Genomic DNA, 24,750 nt, shown 5'->3' with positions numbered 1-24,750 from the left:
AATTGAAAGATTAATTTTTTAATTACCTGTGAACATAAGGCTCTAAGTGTTAATTGCCTCTTAGAGAGAGCTATCATTGCGACTGTTAGTAGTACATAATTAGTCAAAACAACGTAACTACATTACAGATTTTCATAGATAATCATTAAACAACAATTTTTAAATTATCAAAAAGAAAGCTCTTAATGAGATTAATGGTGTCAGGTTATTTTCATTTGCCCCTAGATAAATATTGTTCATTATTTGAATGAGACAGCACTCCCATCAATTCTGTTCATCTATTTTATGTTTCTAGATGTAAGCCCTGAGAAACCTTGGTCATATAAATAGACAGAAATGGAAGTTTTGTTGCTGCCCAAAGTATTTACCTACTTCTAGGTTATTTGCAGAGACTGATGAAATTAGTTCTAGGCCGGGCGCGGTGGGTCACACTTGTAATCCCAGCACTTTAGGAGGCCGAGGCGGGCAGATCACGAGGTCAGAGATGGAGACCACGGTGAAACCCCGTCTCTACTAAAAATACAGAAAATTAGCCGGGCGTGGTGGCGAGCGCCTGTAGTCCCAGCTACTCTGAGAGGCTGAGGCAGGAGAATGGCGTGAACCCGGGAGGCGAGCTAATAATCTATCTTTTGACAATTCTAATTCATTCTTCAATTGTGACAAAAGCAAAGAATGAATGTGTTCCTCAGTGGTTAGAGTTTGTTCACTTAGGCTTCGTTGAGATTTATCAAGGGATTGTTACATGAGTCAGCCTTTCCTGTGTAATCAACCAACAAAATCTGAGTGGCATGTAAGAAAAAAAGCAGGTTTTTTTCTCTCTAGCAAGTATGCAGGTGAACTGGGGCAAACCTGGGTTCGGCTGCAAGTCAGTTCCAGCCTGTTCCGTGTGTCTCACTCTGGGGTCCAGGATGAAGTCGCAGTGGCTCCCTGAGGCATACACTGCTTGTGTCAGGGATCAAAGCACACGGTACATCTTTAAAGCCTACACTTCTTAGAACGAGCACATGGCCACTGGCCAAAGAAAGTCAGAGACCATGTCCAGCATCAAGAGGCCGATGAATATTCTTACCATGGATGTGTGAGATGGGGGAGTGAATGTTTGCGGAATAATCTAATCTAACACACCTATTAGCTATTATTCTTGTTGTATATATTGATTTGCTTTGAATCTAGTTTTCACTTAGCAATAACTTGTTCAAATCAATATATGAAAAAGAATTGGCAGATTAAGGCCAGGCGCGGTGGCTCATGCCTGTAATCCCAGCACTTTGGGAGGCCGAGGCGGGCGGATCACAAGGTCAGGAGATCGAGACCACGGTGAAACCCCGTCTCTATTAAAAATACAAAAAATTAGCCGGTCGCTGTGGCGGGCGCCTGTAGTCCCAGCTACTCGGGAGGCTGAGGCAGGAGAATGGCATGAACCCGGGAGGTGGAGCTTGCAGTGAGCTGAGATCCAAGATCGCGCCGCTGCACTCCAGCCTGGGGGACAGAGCGAGACTCCGTCTCAAAAAAAAAAAAAAAAAAAAAAAAAAAAAAAAAAAATTGGCAGATTAAGAGGACAGATGAGAAAGGTTTCTGAGATGCTAGTAGTGTTTCTTTTATGTTTTTATCTGTGTGGTGAATACACAGATGAGTTTACCTAGTGATAATTCGGTGAACTATACATTCATAACCTAAGGACTCTTTCTGTATGTTATACTCCAAATAAAAGCTTATTCTTAAAAAGGGGTTAAGAAAATCAAATTACTTTTTACATCAAAAATTTTCTAATGAATATCTTTGTAATGATCCCTTTTACCTTATCAAATGCTTTAAATATGTATTTTTATATATTTAGAACTAATAATGGAACCAATTTATTGAAAGTTATAGCTTTAGAGCATTCAATTTATGGAAAATGTCTGCTTTGAAACCTAATTAGCAAAGCTTTTTCTCATTTTGAAATCTATCAACTAATAGAGATTTAGTTCGCATCAGAAAATCACTCACTGCATTTTTCAATTCAAATAAATGTCAGTGTTTATTTACACATATTATAAATAACATGTACATAAATGTGAATATTTCAAGGAATGTGATGAAAACACTGCAAAATAAATTATGGAGCACATTTTGCAATGCAGTTTACTAAAAGTGATTAAGATTTAAATTGTGTAGATTCAATATAATGAAATTATCCACTTTACAAGTTAAAAAGCAAGAGTAAATCTGTACTGTTTCTTATATCATAATTTCTAATAAAAAATGTAATATATAGATAAAGTGACGTTATTATGAAGGGAGGAGTAGCATAAAAACATGATATTTATTATATGTGTGTGCATCTTATGTATTGAATTTTGGTATTTGGCTTTTTGGAATAGTTAACTAAAAATCATATCTAAAAATCCAAAAATTGCTTCCTTAATTTTGTTTGCATTATTAGCAAACATTTTCTGTAATCAATGAATGGTGTTATACACTGCTAAAAAATAACTATTCTAGCAGCTATTACATAACATAAAATGTTTAGTAATAGGCAGAAAATGTAAACAATTTAGAGAAAGAACAAAATATTTTTAAGATTTGACTTGATAAAATATATTTTAACCAATAATTGAATAATACATACCAAATCTAAAAAAAAAAAAAAAAGCAATTACTATCATTTGAAACATTTGGACCCCAGATACTTTTTTTTTTTTTTTTGAGACGGAGTCTCGCTGTGTCGCCCAAGCTGGAGTGCAGTGGCGCGATCTCGGCTCACTGCAAGCTCCGCCTCCCGGGTTCAAGCCATTCTCCTGCCTCAGCCTCCCAGAGTATCTGGGACTACAGACGCCCACCACCTCGCCCGGCTAGTTTTTTTGTATTTTTTTAGTAGACACGGGGTTTCACCGTGTTAGCCAGGATGGTCTCTATCTCCTGACCTCGTGATCCGCCCGTCTCGGCCTCGCAAAGTGCTGGGATTACAGGCTTGAGCCACCGCGCCCGGCCCCCAGATACTTTTAAAGCAAATGGTATCACCAATCTGCACTGCTTGTTCCTTGAAGATGTTTTTCTTCCCAGTCAATGTCACACCCTTGGGAGGAGAACTGAAAGTAGCTGAAGAAAACAGCTTACATTTAAATGAGAAAAAAAGACGGTTATTTTTGGCATCAGTGTGTTTTACCAATGCCCCCTTTGCTTTGCCGGTGCAAACTCTCCCTCGGAGAGCAATGCACTTTCTGCCAATCGTTTTGAGAAGTAAAAGGAGAGGTTGTAAAAGACAACTGCCATTCATTCCCCTCTTGGAAATGTCAGGTTTCAGGATGATCCTCCAAGGTAAGAAGACTGCTTTGAACACACCTCTGTATCTTCAAAAAGAAATATGTATAAAAGAGTGAAATACTAGAAACTTGTGGACTTTTATTGATCCGTGGATTAATCATAAAAGGAAGGCTCCAAGAAAACAATATTCCCAGAAGGCCCTTAGTTTGGTTCTCTGGAGGCACCTCACATTATGGGGCCAGATACCACTATGGTAAAATCTAGGAGCGGTGAGGGGTAAATCTTTTGTGGTGATCAGTGATGCTGTTCACTGAACCTTTCCAGGCTCTCTACCTGCCAGGCTCTGCGGGGCCAAGGGACTGCACTGTAAAGAAAAACAGTGGCATTCTGGAGTGGCTGGTTTCCCACAACATCCTCACAAATTCAACTTTCTTTTTTTAAATGGGAAAAGGTTTACTTTGAAAGGTGAGCTAAGGGAAAAGAGAGCCCACATTATAGAAGGGAAGAGTATATACCAAAGTTGTGTCACGTATATTGAAGCTACCCACGTTGTATGCCTTTTTAAAGAGTCTCCATTTAGCCCAGCTTGAAGATAGGGGGGGGAAACATTCTTTTAAAAATTGTTTGACAAAACACAGCTAGCGAATCTCCATGGAAAATATATTCCTGCTAATTCCTCATCTCATTTCAGGGAATTGTAAACATTCTTTTTTTTTTTTTTTTAGATGAAGTCTCGCTCTGTCACCCAGGCTGGAGTGCAGTGGTGTGATCTCAGCTCACTGCAACCTCTGCCTCCTGGGTTCAAGCGATTCTCCTGCCTCAGCTTTCCAAGTAGCTGGGATTATAGGTGTGCGCCACCATGCCTGGCTAATTTTAAACATTCTATTATTTTAAATAATCTATTCTGCATTCTATTTAGCTCAGTATATATGTCCCAACAAGCTAAAGAACCAAGAGCATAAACATCAACTCCTCAGGATGGTGAAACCCCACTCTTCCCTCCTCTACCAAGGAGAACACAGGCCTGGCCTAGAAACTGAGTAGGGGGCCACTGTGAAACAGTAGTTTCAGTATCTGGACAGATTATTTTCCATTTTTAAAATAAAAAACATAAAAATAAGTGTCCCAATATTTTATTTGCATACCATTCTGGCATAGATCATCCCTTAGGATGCATCAACATCATTTCAGAAAAAAAAACTAAGAGAATATTGTCTTCTACATTCTCATTAAATTTCCTTTTAATCTGTGGTTCAACATTATTGTTCCTAATTTTAGTTATTTATGGTTTTGTTTTGGTTTTCTTAACCAATCTTGGTAGTTTTTTGTTTGTTTGTTTGTTTCTTTCTTTCTTTCTTTTTTTTTTTTTTTTTGAGATGGAGTCTCACTCTGTTGCCAGGCTGGAGTGCAGTGGCACGAACTCGGCTCACTGCAACCTCCGCCTCCTGGGTTCAAGTGATTCTCCTGCCTCAGCCTCTCAAATAGTTGGGACTACAGGCATGTGCCACGAAGCCCAGCTAATTTTTGTATTTTTAGTAGAGACAGGGTTTCTTCATGTTGGCCAGGATGGTCTCAATCTCGTGACCTCATGATCTGCCCACCTTGGCCTCCCAAAGTGCTGGGATTACAGGCACGAGCCACCGTACCCGGCCCTTGGTAGATATTTATTAGTTTTATTGGACTGTTTAAGTAATGATCTTTTGTATTTATCACTTTTTCTATCCTTCTAATTTATTATTACACTTTTACATCTAATAATTATTTCCTCTTCCCTTTCTTAGATTTACTTTATTGCGATATCAGCTTCTTGAGTTAAACACTAGAATTTTTTCTATTTTTATTTTTTAGTTTTAATCTTTCTGGTTTTTTGATTAAAAAAATTTAAGATGCTTTTTTGGTTAAGGTACACTTGACAAATACAAATTGTATATATTATGTTTGTGGTGTGCAATGTAAGTAATGTTTTGATATACATTGTAAGTAATGTTATGAAGTACATTGTGAAATGATTAAATCAAACTATTGAACATATCCATACCTCATATACTTTTTTTGTGGTGAGAATAAAGATCTACTCTCTTAGCAATATTTAAATACACAATACACTTTTATTAACTATAGTCACCATGCTATACAATACTAGACCTCCCAAACTTTTATTTTTTTAAGTGAAAGCAAGTTTATTAAGTAAGTAAAGGAATAAAATAATGACTACTCCATAGGCAGGGCAGCCCTGAGGGCTGCTGGTTGCCCATTTTTGTGGTTATTTCTTGAGTATATGCTAAACAAGCGGCAGATTATTCATGCCCTCCCTTTTTAGACCATATAGGATAACTTCCTGAGGCTGCCATGGCATTTGTAAACTTAGACCTCCCAAGTTTATTCATCCTGCCTAATTGAAACTTTATATCCTTTGACCAACATCTTAAAATGATTTTTTTCTCAGAATATAGCTTTTGTTATATTGATAAGGAATGTTTTCCTTATGCCAATATCTGAATATATTAATAATGTTTAAATCCATAATGGCATATTTGATTCCTTTGTTGACTTAAGTCTTATTTAGGAGGGTGTCTTGATATTTTCAAATAGTTGGATTTGGGGGAGAAAGAACAGTTTTGGAGATTTTTTCCAATTTAAAATCTTTGATTGCATTTATAGCATTGTGGTCTTAAAAAACTATCTATACCACTTCCGCTGTGGGAAGTGTATTACAATTTTTCTCTGAAAAATTTTCCTCTGAAATAGGCTGTCATAGGTTCTCTGGATGGGTCCTAGTTTCCAAATTTAATCTCTAGTTCTTCCTCACTAGCCTTAAGAGTGGCATAATTCTTAACAACAACAACTCATAACCAACATCAAATTAGCTTCACTATGATTTATTGAGGCCACTCTCAAAGAAAACGTCCATTCTGGAAAGGAGTGAAGATAACAAAATTCACAGCGCCACAGTCAGCAATGGCGTGGGCTCTTTTGCTTCTTGGAGCAGGACAAGTTAGCCCCTGGATTCCTTGATTCCCACCCCGGCTGACAAACCTAGAACAACAGCGGTACAGACATCCTCCCTGTGCGTGCCCAGCTGTTCCGTTTTGCTTCACAGCCTGTGGGGGATGGAGGGGTGGTAAAATATTGGTAACTCGTGTGATAGAACTGATGGTACTAGTCAGTCATCTCACCCACCTCCTAAAGGCGCCTGCCCAGCTGTAACCCCCGCTGAGTGACCTGGCCTTGGAGGGGGCACATTCCACAATGCGTGTTCTCAAATGAATGTTCTGGAAACATAGGCGCTCTCCAAAAACGCCTGCTCAAAAACGTTGGGAACTAATTATAAAAACAACCGTCGTTTTATTTTATTTCTATTTTGCACCCACAGGATGGACATCTTTGAGGCCATGCCTTATCTGGTATCCAGCCGGAGGGAAAGCGCAGGCTCAGGATTTCTCTCTGACAGATCAGAGCTGGTGGCCCGATTTGCATAACTGATGTAAATAATCTGTGATTCTGCAGCTGCCAGAAAAGTAGGTCTCTCTAAGGAACAAAGTTTTTCTTCATGTCCATTAACCATCAGTACTAATTTTACTATTTGATCCTTCACATTCATGCTTCTGTTACTGTCTGCTTGATGTTTTGCTTGGCTCAACTTAAAGACTGAGTTGATGAGGATTTTATTTTAATTACTCCAGTAATAAGCTCATTGCAAGAGTTAAATAAGAGATGATAGAAAATTTTAACATCTTTGCCCAAGCGGCCCCCTCCTGTTCTTTCCTCCTGAAGTGTTAACTTAATGTTGTCTTTTAACAGATGCATACAAATGAATATTGAGGTTTAAAAAAAAAAAAAAAAGGAATCATGCTATAGGTATGAATTCCATAATTTTCTTTGAAGGTGAATTTTTCTAATTTTTAAATGTATATATTTCAGGCAATGCTACTTAGCATATAACACTTAATGACTTTCAAAGTTTTATTATACCAGTATAAAATCATCTATTTGGGTCCCATTTTATGTTTATCACTTTAACTGATGTTTTTAAAAACTGTTTTGTTGTGATATAATTTACATATCATCAAATTCGCCTGTGTTAAGTGTACAATTTAATAATAATTTTACTCTATTTAAGGAGTTGTGCAACCATCAACAAAATCCAATTTTAAAACATTTCCATCATCCTAAGAAGAAACTTCACACCATCACTCTCCATTCCATCACCAGCCATAGACAATGAGTAATGCAGTTTCTGTCTCTTATTGTCTGCCTTTTTCTTTTGGACATTTCATATAAATGAGCTCATACAACATGTAAGCTTGGCTTCTTTCACTGAACACAATATTTTTGAATTATGTCCACATTGTAGCATTTATCAGTACTTCCTGCCTTTTTTCTTGCCAACTAGCATTCCTTAAATTAAGTTTCACCTGGCGTGTATTTACTCATTTTTACATTTTTGCACTTAATACATCATGATGTTTTAGGTGCCTTATAAATAGCAAAAGACTAAAATTTGTATTTAACCACTTAACCACTGAAAGTGTGACTAAAATTTCCCAGGAATTCAGAGGAGAATGGGATCAGGCAATGCTTCAACCAAGGGGCATCATCTGATCGTCAAGGAAAGGCAGAGTTTGAATGAGAAGAGACTCCGCTGAGGGGTGGAAGGAGATGGAGGCTATTTCATTTATTTATTTATTTATTTTTAAATTTTTTTTGGCAGGGTGGGGGATGAAGTTTTGCTCTTGTTGCCCAGGCTGGAGTGCAATGATGCCATCTCGGTTCACAGTAACCTCCGCCTCTTGGGTTCAAGTGATTCTCCTGCCCCAGCCTCCCAAGTAGCTGGGATTACAGGTGTGTGCCACCATGCCTGGCTAATTTTTGTATTTTTAGTAGAGACGGGGTTTCACCACATTGGTCAGGCTGGTCTTGAACTCTTGACCTCAGGTGATCTGCCTGCCTCGGCCTCCCAAAGTACTGGGATTACAGGCGTAAGCGACCACGCCCGACCAAAGATGGAGGCTATTTCAACCTGAAACATTGGGCCAAACATTGAGTCTGAGCCAGCAGATCTTTTATTTAGGAGGCAAATGAAAATTGAAAGAAGACCAAGCTGAAAGTGGATAACTAGTTGTGTGACCCGAGAAAGTTCCCCAGTCAAGGTCTCCATTTCTCACCTGTGAAATCCAGGTGTTAAGTTCTCATCATCTCTAAGGTTCCTTCTGGTTCTAAAATTCTGTAGAGGTTAGAACAAAATATGATAGTATTTTAAGTCATTAAAGAAAGCTGTAAGCATAGTTTCATTTTCACAGCATATTGTTGGTCATAGTGCTTGCTTTATTAAACATCAAGTCTTTGGAATGCAATAGCTAACTGTAACACTAAAACTATAAAAAACAGGATTTATTTACAGCAGTATTTTTGACAGGTGCTCTTAGAAGGCCTTGTATAATAAAACAGAAATTTTATACATTAGTAATGTGTACAGTAGAAATTTGAAAGATATCCTCGGGGGAACCAAATTGTTAGATATATCTATAAAACAAGAATTAAAGGCTCTAGGAAGCTGTACTTATAAATAGCAGAAAAAAATAAGAATTTTTAAAAAATGATTCACTAAATGTAAAAATGAGAGATATTACAGAAAGAAGAATGAAGGAAAGAAATGAAACTTCCATCAAAATTTATTTAATAGTTTGGTTATACTGAAAATAAGGAAGTTTTAAAGTGTGGTAATCATCTATAGTTTTGTCTGAATAAGAATAAAATTAGAAAGATGTGAAACTTTGAACTTGCACTAAAGAACAACAGGTCTTCTTGCATGCATAATGATTGGTCTGCCCTAACTGCAGTAGTCTACAAAACCATAAATCATTATTATTTAGTACAAATAATTTTAAATCTTTAAAAGTATTTTATTGTCTGATATTTCTAAGAGTGCAATTTAAATCTACATTTATCTCTTTTTTTTTTTTTCATTTTTAATATGAGACAGTGGTCTCACTGGGTTGCCTAGGCTTATCTCGAACTCCTAAACCCAAGGGATCCTCACACCTTAGTCTCCCAAGTAGCTGAGATTACAGACGTGCATCACCATGCTTGGCCCTAATTCTACATTTAAATTTAAATGCAGAGCATTCATGGCTTAGCTAAAGTAGCAGTCATCCCCAAGATTTTCTCCAGAGATTGTATCTAGGTGTATAAAATATTGGCCAGGTGCAGTGGCTCACTCCTATAATCCCGACACTTTGGGAAGCCTATGCAGGAGGATCACTTGAGACCAGGATTTGAAACCAGCCTGGGCCACATAGCCAGGTCCTGCCACTACAAAAAAATTAAAATAAAAATTAGCCAGATATAATGGCACGTGCTTGTAGTCCTGCTACTCAGGAGGCTGAAGCAGGAGGATCGCTTAAGCCCGAGAACTCAAGGCTGCAGTGAGCTATGATCACACCACTACACTCCAGCCTGGGTGACAGATCAAGACTCCATTTTTAAAAAAGAAACTAACAGATAAATAAATTTGTTAATTAAATCAATCTAAATTAAATTAAAATATTACTAAGTCCACATGTACATTAATGGAAAAAAACCACAATTACTTATGCATCAACATAATATAAAGAATGATGTATTTTACATGTTCTCGCATTCTCTCCTGAACCATGCCTGGGAAGTCTGTAGTCAAAGTTGAACATGTTGTCATTTCACATTAAAATGTAGGTTATTGATTTTTCTTGTTTCTTCCCACATTGTCACTGACCCATATCCTGTAAGACAGCAAAAGAGCTTTGACATCAGAAGGTGGGTAAGGGTAATAGAAAATCACTAATGTTTGGAAATTCTGTGCTGAAAAAGTGGATTGACCAACATGTAATTGGTTAATGGATAAATTCCAGGACTGGATAAGCTAGCATTTTATTCCAACACAAGTAAAACATTACACAAAGGAAGTGGATTCATTTTTTAAAAATCAGACATAGTTTTCCTATCCTAAAGCATATTTGCATCCGCTAGCAGACAAGTACAGGTAATTGCCTCCAGGTGTTTGCCTGCAGGAAGTCATTGAAATTCAGTGCTAGTAATGGCAGTTTTCTGCCCAGCAAAAACTAACCTACAGGAACCTCAGAGGCACAGGTATATATTAGAATAGCAATGCCAGCCCTCTGAAAGGCCATAGATTCAGAATGACCAGTTTAACAGGATACAGATTGAATAAAACAAGAATGAAGTTATATTTTTTAACAATAAAAAAATTTAAGATTAAGAAAAATGATTTTCTTCTGCTTTTAAAAAATTTTAAACATTACTTGTTTTTCTTACATTTTTACTCATTGATGGTAACTGTCTAGCAATCATTTTTTCTCCCAGACAATATAGAAATTACAAGAACAATTACATTTTTCTTAAAGTTCTGTTTTTAGGAAAGCTCATGTTCAAAAATAACTTATTATTAAACAATAACCCAGGTATTTTTTCCACTGCAAATAGATACTCTAGGATATTTAAAGATGGCAGATTAACCATTAGCATTTAGCTCAATGCTACTGCTTGAATGACAATAATTTTTTTTTTGAAAGACACAGCATACAAAGACAAAATAAACAAGAATGGAGACAACAGCAACAGAAACTTGGAAGCTGGGAGGAGATCTGAGAAAGCTGGATTCTCAGCCAACTTCAGAGAGAGCTGAGAAGCAGACTGATTTTTTGTTTTGTTTTGTTTTTAATTTCAAGTACAAATCCAAGAATGAGCATCATCAGATATCTCTGGAAGTTCTGTTGCAAGTAGGGTTGCTGAAGAAGCAGCTGGCCCTTCTCATCTCCTCCCCACTTCATGAAACAGGTCAGCTACCCATCTTAGCAGAAGAGCTAAGAGATTTATTTCCTGGAGACAGACACAGAGGGTTCAAACTAAAAAGTGGGCAGTTGAGCTTACACACTAACTGCAAAAACTCTTCATATTTCTTAACCTTTTCTAGGTTGGAACACCGTTTGCTAAGTACACACACTCTTGTGAGTGCATACACAAGCATACACAGACACATATTCCCTAGGCAGACGAATAGAAGTCTTCTCTGGGGAATTTGACCAGCCCAATAGAAAAGATCTGAAAATATTGCCAATGAGGGCTCCAGTAGGCAGGCCACGATACAGTGAAGTCCCTGGTCAATAACTAGTCACACACTCCTCCTCCAGTTGGCTTTTTTTTTTTTTTTTTTTTTTGAGATCCAGCCGGCTCTGTTGCCCAGGGTGAAGTGCAGTGGCACGATCTCAGCTCACTGCAACCTCCGTCTCCCGGATTCAAGCAATTCTCCTGTCTCAGCCTCCTGAGTAGCTGGGACTACAGGTGTGTGCCACCACGCCCGGCTAATTCTTGTAGTTTTAGTAGAGATGGGGTTACACCATTGGTCAGGCTGGTCTCAAACTCCTGACTCCAGGTGATCCACCCACCTCGGCCTCCCATAATGCTGGGATTACAGGCATGAGCTACCACACCTGGCCTCTAATCGGTTTTTAGTGCACACATGCCTAGTAGGAGTAGCCACACAAGGATTACTAGGATGGGATTCTAATATGGGAGACACGGAAACAAACAGTCAGGGAAAAAAGCAATGAGAGAAAACAGAACCTGGAGGGGAGGATAACATTTGAAAATGATCCTTAATACGTTCAGATAAGATATTGCATGTAAAAGACAAGAAAAGGGTGCTATTTTAGAAAAAGAATATTTTGAGGAAGAAGAACTTTAAAATAATTTAAAATAGAATTGTGAAAGTAAAAAAAGCAATAGAAGAGTTGGAAGATAAATTAGAGGAAATCTTCTAAAAGCAGAGCAAAAATAAAAAATAAGGGATAAAAGATAAGAAAAAAATACAGGATATGTCCAGCAGGTCCAACGTCTATATGATAGGAGTTCCACAAAGAGACAACTCAAGAAATAGAGAATAGGAAATCATCAGTGAAACAATCCAAAAACATTTCCCCCAAATGAAAGAACATGAGTTTTTAGATCAAAATAAACCACACGGATCCAGCACCAGAAATAATTTAAAAACCAACATTAAGGCCGGGCACAGTGGCTTATGCCTGGGAGGCCAAGGTGGGCGGATCATGAGGTCAGGAGATCGAGACCATCCCAGCTAACGAGGTGAAACCCCATCTCTTCAGAAAAATACCAAAAAAAAAAAAAAAATTAGCTGGGCTTGGCGGTGGGTGCCTGTAGTCCCAGCTACTTGGGAGGCTGAGTCAGGAGAATGGCATGAACCTGGGAGGCGGAGCTTGCAGTGAGCCGAGATCACACCACTGTACTCCAGCTTGGATGACAGAGCGAGACTCCGTCTCAAAAAACAAAAAACAAACAAAAAAGCCCACCAACATTAAGACACATCATTAGGACATTTTTGAAACTCTGAGATGAAGAGAATATATTGTGAGCTTCTAGAAAGAAGAGATTTTATAAGAAGAATCAAGATTCATAGTGACTTGACATTTCATAGTAGAAATATTGGAAGCTAGAAGACAATGAATTTAATGCCTTCGAAATTATGTGGAAAAATTCATTTTATTCTAGAATTCTCTATCCAGCCAATCTATAAATTAGGCATGAAGGTAGAATAAAGACATTCTCCGATTTCCAAGACCTCAAAATGTTTTGTTTGCTGTGGACCCTTTGTTAGGAAGCCCTAGAGTATGGGACCACCTAAAATGAGGGAATAATCTCAGAAAGAAGGAAGGGATGGGATCCGGGAAATTGTGACCCACTTGAGAAATGGGAGAAGTCAACCCCAGGGATGATGGTGAAAGGGATCCCATAAACACCGCTGAGTCAGGCCTAGGGTGTGACTCGAGAATACAGGTCAGAAAGCTCTAGGGGAGAGCTATTGGATAGGACCCAATTAATACTGTATTAGGTTAGTTTGAATGTGTTGAGATGACATTTACTGATCTTAGGTTGAATTACTAAGTACAGTCATGTGTTTCTTAATGACAGGAATACATTTTGAGAAATGTGTCATTAGGCCATTTTGCTCTGCTAACATCTTGGAGTGTCCTTGGTAGAGCCTACTACACACCTAGGCTGTATGTGACAGCCTATGGCTCCTAGACTACAAATCTGGACAGCATGTCACTGTACTGAATACCCTAGGCAACTGGAACACAAGGGTAAGTATTTGTGTATCTAAACCTATCTAATCAAACACAAGGTGCAGTAAGAATATGGTATAAAAGGATTTTTTGTTGTTGTTGTTGTTGTTTGTATTTGTTTTTTTTAAGACGGAGTCTTGCTCTGTCGCCCAGGCCGGGGGTGCAGTGATGCGATCTCAGCTCACTGCAACCTCTGCCTCCCGGGTTCAAGTGATTCTTTTGCCTCAGCCTCCTAAGTAACTTGAATTACAGGCGTAAGCCACAATGCCCAGCTAATTTTTTATAGTTTTAGTAGAGACAGGGTTTCACCATGTTAGCCAGGATGGTCTCCATCTCCTGACCTCGTGATCCACTTACCTCCGCCTCCCAAAGTGCTGGGATTACAAGCGTGAGCCACCAGGCCTGGCCAATATAAAAGGTTTTAAAAATGATACACCTAGATAGAGCTCTTCCCATGAATGGAGCTCACAGGACTGGAAGTTGCTCTGCGTGAGTCAGTGAATGATGGTGAGTGACCGTGAAGGCTTAGGACATCCCTGTACCCTACTTCAGACCTTTATAAACACTGGACATTTAGGCTATACTAAATTCATTTTTTAAAATTTTCTTTCCTCAGTAATAAATTAACCTGAGCTTACTGTAACTTTTTAACTTTATAAACCTTTTAATTTTTTTTAACTTTTTGACTCTTTTGGAGTAACACTTAGCTTAAAATCCAAACACATTGTACAGCTGTACAAAATATTTTCTTTCTTTGTATTTTATAAACTTTTGTCTATTTTTATTTTTTACTCTTTAAACTTTTTTGGTACAAACTAAGACATAAACACACACATTGGCCTTGGCCTGCACACACACGCGATCATCAAGACATTACTAGGTGGTAGGAATTGTTTGGCTTCTTTACAATCTGATGGGACCACTGTCGTATATGCTGTCTGTTGTTGCCTGAAATGTCATTGTGTGGTGTACACAGAAAGCCAAGCAGATACACAAACTAAGCAATGATGCTCTTTATGGAACCACAAAAAGGGAAAAATACTCACAGTGTATCGTATGGCTCAGCTGTGAATAGTATTCTTAGTCTCGGTGATAATGGACCTGTAAACACCGACTGTTGCCCCAACCAAAGCAATAATTTACATGGGGCACTAGGGGACAGCAATGTAACTGTGTGTGCTTGGGAACAGAGGGAGCGGCACAAAAAGAGAGCTAAAGCTCCACATTTCAGAGTGAGAAGGCAATAGATAATCTAAAATTGAAAAGTCAAAAATTACACTTTATTTAGAGATGCAAATGTAAATATTAAACAATTGGTAAAAGAGTTGAAAATATTTTTGTCTAGGGAGTGGGAAATAGTGACAGCAGAGATGGCAAGAAACAGCATTTTTTTCTTAATGTGCCATAAAACAATCTGACTCTTTAAACTCTGATGAAATATTATACATTGATGAAAATGAAAAACAAAAGAAAACATTGAGATGAAAAGATATACTCCTAAAATCTTTGGGCGAACCATTTTAGGTGCTATGGCTGAGGTAGATAACTTATCTGATAACGATTATACCTTTCTACTTATTAATTCATTCATAGGGTTGTGTGAATAAACATTTATTGAATGATTACCACATGGAAAGTTCCATGGGAAAGGTAAATATGGAAGGAATATACCATGATTTTCTTCCTTACGTTGCTTGCAAGTGAACATGACATATATTTAAAATATGTTTTGTGTGCTTATATCAATCAATAAAAAAGAACTAGGGCAGAGAGAAAGGATAGTACATACATACAACAGTATAAGAGAAACAAGATCCAGAAGTCCGCTTGTTGAATATGGAAATTTGTAGACCAGATAGCTGGGACCAACATGAAGAAAACTATGAAGATAGGAAGTGTCTCAGCATGATTGGATGGTTGCAATTCATTAATTATAATGAAGAACAAAGAATAAGAATGTTAACTCCAAGAGAGCAGGCATCTTATTGCCTAGAATATGCCTTATTCACCATTCCCAATACTAGAACATTGCCTAGTATATAACAGATACTCAATAAACATTTGCCCAATGAATGGATGGGTAAGATTGTAAAGATAGTTAGAGGTTGATAACAGAGGGCTTTGAATTCCATGTTAAATTTAGAATTTAGACTGTAAGTAAATAGGAAAATATTTGAGGAGAAGATTGTGATGGTTCTAATTTTGACAGCTGAGTTTAGGACAGGTTGGAAGCTTGTGAGGTGTCGGGTCAGTTAGAAAGAAATGAAAAATAAAGGCGGCCAGGTGCAGTGGCTCACGCTTGTAATCCCAGCACTTTGGGAGGCTGAGGCGGACGGATAACAAGGTCAGGAGATCAAGACCATCCTGGCTAACACGGTGAAACCCCGTCTCTACTAAAAATACAAAAATTAGCCGGGCGTGGCAGCGTGCGCCTGTAGTCCCAGTTGCTGGGGAGGCTGAGGCAGGAGAATGACTTGAACCCGGGAGGTGGAGCTTGCAGTGAGCCAAGATCTAACCACTGCACACTCCAGCCTGGACGACAGAGTGAGACTCCATCTCAAAAAAAAAAAAAAAAAAGAAAGAAAGGCCTGAGTTGTATCCATTAACCACTAAATTAGAAAGGAAGAAACAGACCACTTACTGCAGAAGCAAGCCATGATTTTATGGAAGTGTAGTAAATTTGAAGTCAGAAAAAATTGAGTTAAATCCTGTCTCTGTCATGTAATGGGTGTGGAGATCTGGACAAGTCTAGGACATCTTCTATGAGCATCAATTTCCTCAGTAAAATCAGGAATAGTTTTTGCAAATATTTCACCTGTTGTCTAAAGGGTATTGGGTAACTCTCAAGGATATGTCAATATGTTAAGGCAGGATAAATTGATGTGAGGATAAAAGAAGAGAGAAGTGCAAGAGAGACATAACACATAGCCAGGAGTGGAGCTTAAAATCCACCATGATACACAAAGTTATGTGAAAGCATTTTGGAAAATGAAGAGTTATACAAACGTTCAATGTGGTTGACTTATGACATTTCTGATGTAGTGGAAGCTTGAAAGAATGACTACTGTGCCAGAGGAAAGGGCATTACGTTGATGCAGAGAGAATGGGGGCTATTAGAGATTAAGCTTTTAAGAAGTTTGGAGGTCAAGAGACAACTGAAAAGGCAACTAAAATCTAAAAAGGTGAAGTTCGTGATTACGTTTTATATTCTCAAAGTATTTGATGAAAATATTCACCAATCTTTGAAGTAGAACCAACCAAACCACAGATTCTTTAACCTAGAGTGGACGTTAGTGAGCAGTTCTAACGCAGACACTTTGCAGGTAGGAAGTAAAACCCAATGAGGTGTCAATGTTAGCAATAGAAGGTACCACTTATCAATATTTCTCAACAGGAACAAAACAAACAAACACATTAAAAAACCCTAGATACAATAATCAATAGACTATGGATCTCATTTCCCTGGAAGGACGGTTCATGGATAACATGTAGAGTTGATTAGTAATTAATGAATAAAGGAGACGTAAGGGAAGGAAAGGCTGTATGTATAAGATAGAATTGTGTGTTCTAAACAATTTAGACCAGAAAATGGAAACCTAGAAAAAGTGAAACGATAGCAGTTAAAGGGACAGGCATAATTGATTAACTGGGAGTATGTCAATTTTATTTTATTTTTTATTTTTATTTTTTCGAGACAGGGTCTCACTCTGTCACCCAGGCTGGAGTGCAGTGGCGTGATCACAGCTCACTGCAGCCTTGACCTCCCTGGGCTCAGGTGATTCTTTCACCTCAGCCTCCTGGGTAGCTGGCACTACAAACACCTCTGGCTAATTTTTATATTTTTTGTAGAGATGAGGTTTCACCATGTCGCCCAGGCTGGTCTCCAACTCCTGGGCTCAAGCGATCCACTCACCTTGGCTTCCCAAAGTGCCAGGATTACAGGTACAAGCCACTGCACCCAGCCTGCCAATTTTATTTGAGCCTCGTGGATCACTTCATGAAGTGCTCCTAGAAACGGTCCAATTCACCTAGATCTTAGAGAGAATGGCTTAGAGCATTTGGATGAGCAAAGAGGAGGAAAGCAAGCCTTCTGTGCAATGATGGTGACTGAAACAGAAATATGTAGAAAGGAAGCACCAAACTTACTGCAGGAACAGTGAGTGAAGCTGTTTAGCTGGAGTGAAGGCTTCATTTAGGGAAGCAAGTAAGCACAATGTTTTCAGGTGATTGCTTGCATCATATAGAGGTTTAAAGACCAGCTAGGGAATGTGTATCTTGTAGTCAGAGGGAAGTGACTTGGTTTCTTCAGTGCGGGAGTTACATGATGGCAGCATTCTTTTTAGGAGATAATTAGGGTGGTATGCCTGATTAAGAGAAGCTAGGAATGTTTGGACTCTAGCCCTATCTTTTCCAAGTTGATGTCATGGTAGACAACTGCATTCTCTCCCCAGACACTCTTAGATGTTAATATTGGCAACACTGGAAGAATCTGTTGAGTAGTTTTTATGAAATGTAATACGAGATATACTTGCTTTTCACCTTCAGCAATTTTTTCAAAGAAGAGCGAGGAAAAGTTTTAAAATATGTCACATTGGACCTCTACATTTTAGAGTCATAATAATAAAATCTCACATTTTCTAAATGAAATAAAGCAATGAGTTAGAATTGAGAAAATAGGCAGGAAGGCCTTGGTTAAGGCGAAAACAGAGGGATTATAAAAATGTTTTGGGGAATGATGTCAGAATTGTAGGTAATGGGTGGTTGTAAAGAGATAATTCTGATTTTAATCAATCAGATCATCTATATTCAAGAAGCCAGGTGTCAGGGCAATATAAACTAGAGGAAAGAGAGAGTGTGTAGTAATTTTCATCCAGTGAAATCAAAGCCACTCTAACTATCAATATTTATAGAAGTAATTGTAAGTGAATTTAGGAGGGTAGCTATCCAATTCACCATCTTCATAGCATCTAGAAAAATATTGTCCTGGGTTTAACATAAGTCATTCACTTCAAATTAAGAAGCAAAGAAGAAAAAAGAAAATAGACCAGTAGAATGGCAAGTAGTTACAAGTATGTAAATAAAAGCTTGCTTAAAAAGAAATCCAGTTACTAATCAGTGAAAAACAAAAGGAAGATATAATGAAGAGACATAGAAGAATAAATAAAGGAGACATTACACATAGTGGAAAGATACAAAGGAAAGGAGCTATTTAGATACTCACAGCGACAGATGCTTCCAGATTACTTAATAAGCACTCATTGCTCTTTTGCAAAGTATTCCTAAGGAGTAGGTTATTATCGCCCCATTTTACAGCTGGGGGGACACTGTCAAATGTCATTTGGTATTTTTGCATATTAAACTTAGGTTGCTAATTAGCAATGTATCTGAGATGGAATTTTGCAGTGGTAAGAAACATTAATATTTCTTTGTTTTCAGGACCTCCAGTGTAACTTAGAAGAATCGTTCCTTTGACGTATCTGCTATGCAACTGGTCAATATTGCATGATGACTTCTCAATATTACTATTGATTTAGGCTACCAGGAAAAATCAAGCTTGCTTCAAGGAGATTTTAGTGCAAGAAATCCATATTATTTGACACTTGCTATTATTTCTGCAGCATCCCAGAATTTCTCATTTAAGTACTGCCCAATAGTATTCTGGCTTTCTTTGCATTTGTGAACACATACACAAAATGTTTTGTTGTAATTTATTGCAGAATGGCAGTTTGGCCTTTGGGGAATATGAATCATGGGTCACTGTCATAAAACAACTTATGTTTGGAAACTTTTTTGAATAATAATTGATTTGGGACAAGACTTTTTTTCCCTTAATAAGAAATTAGGAGCTTTCTTAATAAGAAATATCATTAGAGTTTTCCATTTTAAATTGTGTGAATTTGTTTTCATTGTATGAAACTGGATACAAGATAATCAGTTGCTCAGACTAGATACCAAAAGGAATGGTTATTAAGACAGTAGAAAAATCTTTTTGAAGAACATTCATAGGGTAGCCATCCTACTCCCCCAAATCAAACCTGAGGCAATAGAAAACTACGCTTTTAGAATAATAAAAATAGCAGAAAACTCCCGTGAGAGAATGTCTGATTTACCTTTCTGGAAATCACTTTATTTTGTTCCAGACGGGTGGACTATGGAACTTTCTGAGAGAACATGGTTACAAAACTGTTGTGTGATCAAAGCTCCGGAGGGAGGGACTGTTTTGACTCTCTTGTTACTATGTGAGGGATGGAATTTTGCAACCAGAAGGTTCCACAACAGTTGGAAACGACAGTTGTATGAGTAGCGAGCCGAAGACAAATGTGTGTGTCCTGTTACTCCTGCTCTGAGAACTACACACTGCCGCCGTGCCAAGATTTCCTGCTTGCATCAATATTTTTTATAATTACCGAACCTCATGTGCATAACCCATTAGTAGCAAAAAAAATCTTACAAGTAACATCTACACTGTCTTTAGGTTAGACAGCCATCTGGCTAGCTGATATGCACTACACACACACACACACACACACACGCACACACACAGATAGCCTTATTTAGATGCCTTATTATAATGCTAGTTCCATTTTCAATCATCTACCATAAATCAAGCTCCACCTCCTTTGGCAGAAATTAAAACAGCTGAAATTTAAAAAGAGCTTAGAACATGTTAAAGCTCACCATAGGCTATTCTCATCCTGTTATTAGTGGCTTACTCTTATCTTCCATTCTCTGGCTCATCTCTCTCACCTGTGAATTCATGTCCCTTTCATTTTCCTCAGCTTCCAGAAAGTCCGTTTTATCTATTGCCCTTTCTCCAACTTTTCCCAAGTTGGACTTTGACTCTAGACTCGTGGGTTCCTTTATATTGATGTCCACAGACATTTTGGCACAATAGGAACTGCCATGAAAAAGAGATGCCAATACATTCAAAACTGGAAATTTAATTGTGTGCTTTTACAAACGAAGTAGTATGGAATAGTATAGCAGAAAGTTTAGGGAAGGGAAAAAATGAGTGGTTTAAGTGTTGTTTACCAGAAACAATTCATCTGCAAAATTTGATCCAATGAGCAGGCATTTGGAGGAAGCTTCTTATGTTGGCAACATATTTACAGAGTCAGAAGCTGGTGAGTTTGAGATCTGGTAAGGTTTGGGGAAATAGATGTTAATGTAGGAGGTAGATATTGGGAACTGAGATGTGTTTGCAAAAAAAGGGGTACTTGTAAAGCTAGTGGAGGTGAAGTTGTGGTGTTGGGAGTTTATTAACAACAAGGAAAGGTTACTTATAATTAATGATTTAGATGGGAAATTTGAAATGCTTTAGAATTGTGTGGAATGCTGTCCTGTAGTCTGGTCCAGGTGCCCAGTATACCCATCTACTGAGGCTGAAATCCCACAAATATAGACATATAAACACAACCCTTATTAAAATATATGTACATACATAAACATATAATATAGGTGTGTGCATATATGTGTGTATGTGTGTATATATACACAAAGTTTCTATATATATATATAAAACAGTTTCAAGTTTCATTTATAAAATATGTTTCAAGACACACAGTGGATGCCTGAAACCTCAGATAGTACCAAAACCTCTCTCTCTCTCTCTCTCTCTCTCTCTCTCTATATATATATATATATATATATATATATACTGTTTTTTGATTTCTTTTTATTTCTTGAGACAAAGTCTCGCTCTGTCACCCAGGCTGGAGTGCAGTGGCATGATCTCGGCTCACCGCAACCTCCGCCTCCTGGGTTCAAGCAATTCTCCTGCCTCAGCCTCCCGAGTAGCTGGGATTACAGGTGTGCACCACTGCATCTGGCTAATTTTTTTGTATTTTTAGTGGGTTTCACCATATTGGCCAGGCTGGTCTTGAACTCCTGACCTCAGGTGATCTGCCTGTTCGGCTTCCCAAAGTGCTAGGATTATAGGCATGAGCCACTGTGCCCGGCCCATATATACTGTTTTTTTCTATACATACATAGCTATGATAAAGTTTAATTTAAAAAGTAGACACAGTTATAAATTAGCAATAACTAACACTAGAACAATTGTAACAATATACTGTAATAAAAGTCATATATGAATATGGTCTCTCTCTCTCTCTCTTAAAATACTGTAATATTTTAGGACCGTGGTTAACAGTGGGTAATTGAAACTATAGAAAGGTGAATTATACATAGATGTGTGCATGTATTTTTTTCATATGTACATATATAATTTTTTTTAAACCTGAAATCAGGTTGTAGTAGACAGGCCATCAGGGTGGGAACTGAATCTGATAGAAGAGAAAGGGAGCTTAAGGAAAAACACTATTTGTTTCATAACTGTGTTTAGGTCACACCTGCTTTTCCAGATCCCAGCCTGCCACAAATGAGAATATAAAAGAAATCTCAGACTTACCGGGTGGTGGGGTAGCCTAGGGATTTAGGATGTGGTCTTCTCTGCAGACAATCAGGGTCCCTGTGAGGCCAGCTCTAGTTGTACCTTTGGCTTGGTACTTAACTCAAGCCTGAGTTCCTTCATCAGTAACACATGGGTAATGGTGTCTGTAGCAGCAGGTTATTGGTGCTTTTAAAAAATAAACTTCATTTTGGAATAATTTTAGCTTTACAGAAAATTTATAAAGATTGTACAGAGAGCCCTGTACATATGCCCTTACTGTTTACTTTGTTGTTAACATCTTACATTACCAGGATACATTTGTCAAAAATAAGAAATTGACATTGGGATATTACTATTAACTACAGTCCAGACTTTATCTGGATGTCAACAGTTTTTCCATTAATGTCTTCTCTCTATTCCAGGATCCCATCGAGGATCGTGTTAGATTTGGTTGTCAGGTCCTCTCGGGATAAGTCTCCAGAGACTTATTTCAAGGTTTAAAGCATAACACATGTAAAGCACACTTAGTCTGGTGCGAAACATGTAATAAAGAATTGGTCAACACTGAGGGATCATTGTAACTATGTGATAGACACTGTTTCAGCACTTTCCAAACACCAATTCATCTAATATTCATTCACAGCTATTCTGTGAAGACTCCAGTTGCATTTACTTTACAGATCAGAAAACGGAGGCACAGGAAGGTCAAAAAAATAGCCCCAAATTATGCAGCTGGCAGATCTGGGCTTCAACCCAGGCTTGCTGGCTCTTAAGCCCATGCTTTTAGTCACGATGTTGCCTCTTTGTATGTGCATAATATATACTCTTTATTAGTAGGAGACTCTGGAACTGGTAAATTGTCTCTAGGGCAGAAGAATATTACTAAGTAGTTCTCTGTTAGTTACTGAAAATATGCCTGATTTTTAACCCTCTTTAAATAAAATATTATAGCAACTCAGAAAAGGTAAGGAATGCGGATTGAATAAGCCAGAAGTACATGTTTCATAGTTTTTCTTATAAATCACTTTTTTGAACCCTTACTCTGCCATATTTTTTCTTAATTTCTTTTTTTCTTTTTTTTGGAGAGAGGGTCTCGTTCTGTAACCCAGGCTGGAGTGCAGTGGTGCGATCACAGCTCATTGCAGCCTTGATTTCCCAGGCTCAAGGGATCCTCCCAACTCAGCCTCCTAAGCAGCTGGAACTACAGGTGCACGCCACCATGCCTGGCTAATTTTTTGTATTTTTTTTAGAGACAGGGTTACCCCATGTTGCCCAGGCTGGTCTCAAACTCCTGGCTCAAGCAATCGGCCCCTCTTAGACTCCCAAAGTGCAGCGATTACAGGCGTCAACTATTGTGCCTGGCGTTTTCTTAATTTTATACACATATATTCACTCTTTCCCTCTCTCCTTCCCTCCCTCCCTTCTTTCCTTCCATCCATACTACATGTTTAAGCCATGGAACCTCTATCAAAACTACAGCAGAGAAGAAACTTTTTTAAAAAATCTAGGAATGAAGATTAAGAGCAAGCAAAAGGCAATGGAGTTTCTGGTGACAATTACGAAAGGCATAAAAGGGGAAGGATTTGGGAGCAGGAAGAAAGGGAGAGGGAGGATGGACTGGGAGCTCTCTAGTCAAGCTCTGCCAGGAACCACCTGGTGATGCTGTCATTTATTTCACATGACTACTCCTTATATTGGCTTCCCAGTCTATAACATGAGCAGATCCCCTTTAACTCTGTTATATATAATAACTTTGAGTCCAGAAATTTTAAAAAGGATGTTTAAAGAAAAATGAAAAAGCAAGAAAGCAGTTAAGTTGATATGAAAGGCTTAGCAACTAAACTGGAAGGTGAGCAGGCCTCAAACTACAACATTCATTCCACACACATTTATTTCAGCACTGTTCTAGGTGCTGGGGAGACAGAGAGGAACAAAGCGTGGCCACTACACTCACAGCCCTCATAGTCTAGTGGAGGGTTGAGAGATAATAAACATGGAAACCAATAAGATAAGTGTAGACTGTGCAATTTTATAAAGGAAATTAATGGAAGGATGAGGCGGAGACTATGGGGTAGGGGAGGGGGTATCCACACTTGAGACAGGACAGATCATGTTTAATTTACCTGTGTTCAGATTGTGATTACAATGGGGAAAATAAGACCCTTAAATCCTTCAGCAATCGACAAAATCACTTTATTTATAGCGCAATAAAGGTGTGCACCAAGACGGCTTTCCACAAGAAGTTTGAGAACCATTTTACTAAAAATGTGAAAGAATATTTACACAACAAGTTATTTAGGAGTAATTCTTCATGGAAATAAGAAAGTCTAGAATGAAGTCCTTCAGCTCCTCCTCAAGCAACTGACAAGCCCCTTTCCTAGGCTGGCATCAACTCTATCTAAAATTCTATGTAAATATACTCTTGGTATCTGCTATGAACTGATTTGTTCCCCCAGCATGCCAATTGACATGTTGAAGCCCTAACCCCCAACGTGACTGTATCTGGAGATAGAGTCTTTAGGAGGTAATTAAGCTTAAATTAGGTAATAAGGGTGGGGTCCTGATCTAATGGGATTAGCGACCTTAAAAGAAGAGACACCAAAGAGCCAGTGTGCGCATTCTCTCTCTCCCTCTCTCTCTCTTTTTTCCTCCCTCTCTCTGTACATGCACTACATCTGGGAAAGGCCATGTGAGGACACAGGGAGAAGGTGGCAGTCTACAAGCCAAGAAGAGAGGCCTCAGAGAAAGCCAAGCTTGCTGATGCCTTGATCTTGAACTCCCAGCCTCTAGAACTGTGGGACACTGTGTTAGCTCAAGGCCCACTGTAATAAAAATACCACCTTGTTAGATTACAGATAGGGTTGGGTCATTTTCATTGCATGCTATTCTTCTTCTAGGGTTCCTCAGTATGCCACTTGTGGACATAGCTTATGAGGAATTGTTTCAGGAACTGCAAGTATCAATCACATCTAGTTT

General features: G+C 38.3%; 2 long non-coding RNA genes across 5 annotated transcripts in view; one reads left to right on the top strand and one right to left on the bottom strand.

Moving 5' to 3' along the window:
• LOC105482432 (uncharacterized) overlaps nt 1–20,943 on the top strand; it is a 60,901-nt gene extending 39,958 nt beyond the window's left edge. For 2 of the 4 annotated variants that reach the window (XR_011624028.1, XR_011624027.1), the window contains 4 exons: nt 6,620–6,764; nt 10,815–11,079; nt 13,228–13,400; nt 18,819–20,943. This is a non-coding gene — a long non-coding RNA (uncharacterized lncRNA). The remainder of the gene's footprint in view (nt 1–6,619; nt 6,765–10,814; nt 11,080–13,227; nt 13,401–18,818) is intronic. The other 2 variants (XR_987595.2, XR_011624029.1) reach the window with 2 other exon arrangements.
• LOC105482431 (uncharacterized) lies at nt 6,110–19,606 on the bottom strand. Its single transcript, XR_987592.3, has 4 exons — nt 19,493–19,606; nt 9,875–10,004; nt 8,412–8,470; nt 6,110–6,347 (listed from the first exon to the last, which is right to left on the bottom strand). It is a non-coding gene; the product is annotated as an uncharacterized lncRNA (long non-coding RNA).
• Nucleotides 20,944–24,750: the final 3,807 nt, after the last annotated feature.

Source organism: Macaca nemestrina, chromosome 5, assembly GCF_043159975.1.
Source record: "Macaca nemestrina isolate mMacNem1 chromosome 5, mMacNem.hap1, whole genome shotgun sequence".
Classification (NCBI taxonomy): Eukaryota; Metazoa; Chordata; class Mammalia; order Primates; family Cercopithecidae; genus Macaca; species Macaca nemestrina.
The sequence above is the reverse complement of the archived record's forward strand: the minus strand, read 5'-3'. Positions and strand labels throughout refer to the sequence as shown.